Here is a 4,228-nt window from a genome sequence, read left to right on the forward strand (position 1 = left end):
CTGGAGACGTTGTTTATTTGATAAAATGTTCTTTACTTTCCACTGTTAAATAGTGTCAGCCACTGAGCAGTAGACACACACAAGGAGCTGTTAAATAGTGTTAGCCACTGAGCAGTAGACACACACAAGGAGTCATGGAATCTAACAGCAGACAGCAGTCTTGTTGAGTGGATTATTGAGTTAGTAAGTATTACTTAAGTACTGTATAGTATTACTGTATAATAATGATATTATTAAGTCAGGTACAGTAGGATACAGTAAGTATCCTACTGTACTGTATAATAAGGATATTATTAAGTCAGGTACAGTAGGGTACAGTAAGTACAACAAGTCAGAGTGCCTCTCAGAGTGGGGTCTAGGGAACCCAAAGTTCCTTGAAGGGTTTTCCGACCCTTACACAGAGCACACAGGTCTGTAACTCAAAGTATTCAAATGGAACCAAACGGACCACTTACGGGTCCATTTGGTTCCATTTGAATGCTCTCAAGAGTTATGGGGTTAAAGGACAACTTAGATTTTTTGCAACAAGGGTTCATATTTTAGAGAAAAGAAAAGATGATTGTTAACATGTTTTCATTTACTGCTTTCTATCGTTTTAGCCATTTTAGTATTTTGATTTCAGTGGGTGGGGGCATGCGTACAAGTGGCTAAAAATATGTCTATTTAGACACTGGTGATTTCTTTGTTACTATTTACCAGCCCCCATAAGTCACATCTGCCCATGAAAGATTGCGGTGCATCTTGGGAATGGGCTTATTGTGTCAAAAAAATACATATTTAGCCACTTGCATGCATGCTCCCAAAGAAGTAAGAAATCATTTAAAACATAGTCTTTTCTTTCCTCTAACGACTATCTAAAATATGAATCCTTGTTGTAAAAAAAACAAAGTTGTCCTTTAAAAAAGGTTTGAGCACCACTGCAGTACGTGACATGCTGCAGTCGAGAACACGGTAGTTATTAAAAAAAAGGAAAGAAGGAAAACAAACTAATATGATTATTTTGGAGGGGAGGGGGGGGGGGCAGCCTGTAAAGTTTGTGAACCCTTTGCGATACGATCAGTTGGGACAACACTGAGCAGAGAACATGGATTTCACGACTAGAGACACTGCAGCAGGGAAGACTAAACACCACATCACACATGACAAAGCAAAAAGCAAAAAACACTGAAAAAATAAAAAAAACAACAGAAAGAAGGTACAGTTCAAAGTGAACGCAAACACCCCCCAAACCACCAGGCCTTAACAACCACACACACACACACACACACAGAGGACAGCAGCATTAAGACAAAGTGGCGTTATATAGATGTGACTAAAGCTGCAATCCTTAACTTTTTACAACAAAACCCTGCACATCTAAAAGCATACAACAACTTAAAACACACACACACACACACACACACACACACACACACACATATATACACACACACACACACACACACACACACACACACACACACACACACACACACACACACACACACACACTCTAAAGAAGTTGTCTGCTGAAGTGGAGCAGGAAAGAAACAAATTCTAAAGCCAACACTCAGGAAGAGAAACAAAGCCCAAAGACGGTTAGGAAGAATTTAAACATCTTATAGAATCTATCCTAGCCTGCTTCCAGACCATAGACCCCGCCCACTCTCAGAGTGGACTGTTTCTCTGGTCTGGAGCTGAGTACATGAATCGGCAGTGATCAGCCAAAATCTTCGGCTGATCCAATGAGCGCGGGGGGTGGGGGTGGGTCTAACGAATATCCAATCCGCGCCGCAACCCGTTTTTTCAAGCGACGTCATCATCAGAGCGCCATCATTAGAAGACGAGGTGCTCACGAGGAGACCTGTAGTGATTGGGTTTCCCAGCAGTGAAACAGAGTGAGGGAGTAGCTTGGTCTCCTGGTGGTGTGGAACAAGACATCTGGCGCTGATCTGTGGTGGTTTGGTAAGACTAGCCATGGAAGCAGGGGCGTCACAAGGGGGGGAAAGTGGGAGTTACTAGGGCCCAAGATGGAGGGGCCTTAATTATTGTATACTTAACTATTGAAAAATAGCAAATATACAAGCTCACAGCGCTACACCGAGTGCCGCGCTTCAAGCTTGTAGAGCTGCTATTTTTGAAAAGTCGTGAAAATGTGTGCAAATCTTTGAATATACAGTGGTTCACAGAAAATTGAGTCGCCTCAGGTATCTGTAGGTACCTCTGGACACCCACCGGTCTCTCTGGAGATGGGAGTGTCTAAAAATAGGAGGCCGTCCTTTCAGCTTATCTTCTGCAATACAGTCAAGTGACACTAGATGGCATAGCAGAGCAATTAGTTTAACTATTTTGCTGGGGATTGAAATGAATTGAAATGAACCACAGAAGAGACTACTGTAGATACTAGAGAGTAATTATACTTTAAATGGTGTAAAAATACATTTTGGCATAGGACTTTTTCATTAAATGTTAATTAAATGTCTCATTTGTATTTGTAAGGGTCCATTTAAAACTGGCTATGGGACTAAAACGGATAATTATAAAGTTAACAGTTCACATGACAATGAGCTTATTACCAGCACTTAATAACAGTTCCACTGTTTCAGAGAGAGCATGTTTCATTATGGAAAAGCTCTGCTGTTCGCTTGTCTGTCTTTGTTTCCTTGTTGGTTTGAAAACATGTGTCTACCCATGTTTTTCTTAGATTAGCCAACTAATTCTACTATTTCTTTGCATTTGATGTAATTGGTGTTGGTGTAATGATGTATTACCTAAGTTCTAAGAATTACTTGAGTTCAATGTTGAGGTATTTGTATTTTAATTTAGTATTTACAAATTCAATTTGGTGGTCATTACTTCACAGTGTCTATATATCATTGATTACTGCACCTCTCAGTTCTCAATTATAAACATTTATAATCATGTAGTCCAGGGGGCGCCTGAGGGATTGAGCATACAGTTATGAGAGCACTGGCCAAACTGCATTCCTGGCACTCAGCCGATATCACACGTCGGCTTTGTCCCTTTCAATGTGAGCAGGGCGTCACCCAGCGTCAAAGCCCGCCTCCACATCCTGGCTGTCTGCAAAGGCTGTATGTCTACTCGTGATGTAGCTCTACTGTAGCCTATACAGTATTCTACCCCCACCTCCAAAATAATAAAAAAAAATCTCAACTGAACTGTGTCATGTTCCCAGCCTACATAGGCCTATACTGTGTATTTACCCTTCAACTATAAAATATATATTGTTTTTAATGAGACATGCTTTGTAATTAGGCTATGCTCCCAAATCCATATTATTATCGTCTGTTCGCATATTTCAATGAGTCCCGCAAAAGGAGGTTTTTAGCGAGGTGAAGTGAAACACCAACAAAAGTCACCTGGAAGATGAAGGTCGGAACATTTATAGCCTATGGAGCATATTTCTGGACATTATCTACGGGGATGGGCTATTTCTCTATCAAAATAACAACTTTTCTAGTGTTATTTCTTATCCTGGTAAACATCATGGGTCTGTCTGACAGACAGCGTTCCTTGTTCGGCCATGTCAGATATATGCGCTTTCTCTAATTATCCAACAGAAGAGAGAGAGAGAGAGAGAAATGGTCAAGCCTATAATATATTCAATAGAAATATATTTGTTATGCCAAATTACAAAACCAAACCCGAGTGGCCCCGTAATGGTCTTGTCCAGTTCCGTCCCGTTCGGATTCTTTTTTTGTTTTTTTTTAGACCTGTGACATTGTCCTGAAATCCGTTTATTTCCGAGGTTCAGAGAGACCCGAGCATTTAGCTTATGATTAGGCTATTAAAAGTCCATGCGTGCCTCTGCCTTTCATGTGGTGAGGTCTACTCAATCTAACATACTGCAGCTGTGTGAACTGATTGACAGGCACTGTCAGAAGTCAGAGCGGTGTAAACTTTATCATGTAATGTAGACTTTATTGTCCAATGCTGCTGGTTGGTTGCCTAGGAATCTAAATCTATAATATTAACATTGAAACAAAAGCCAGGGAGAAAGGAATGCTTTTAAACAAATGTCAAGTTTAGGCTACTGAGTCTGATGTTGATTAGCAAATACATTTGTTTAATTTCGCTGTTTTAATATTTAAATGGTATGATGATGATGAAAGCAACATGCGTGCCTTAACACATTTGCCGCCAAGGTTTCTTCCAAATCAGAAAAAGGTCCCTGCCACCATTCACTCCCATTCATTTTGAAACAGCTGTAACTTTGCTATATGAAGTG

The sequence above is a fragment of the Nannobrachium achirus genome (assembly GCF_963921795.1).
Source record: "Nannobrachium achirus genome assembly, contig: SCAFFOLD_160, whole genome shotgun sequence".
Classification (NCBI taxonomy): domain Eukaryota; kingdom Metazoa; phylum Chordata; class Actinopteri; order Myctophiformes; family Myctophidae; genus Nannobrachium; species Nannobrachium achirus.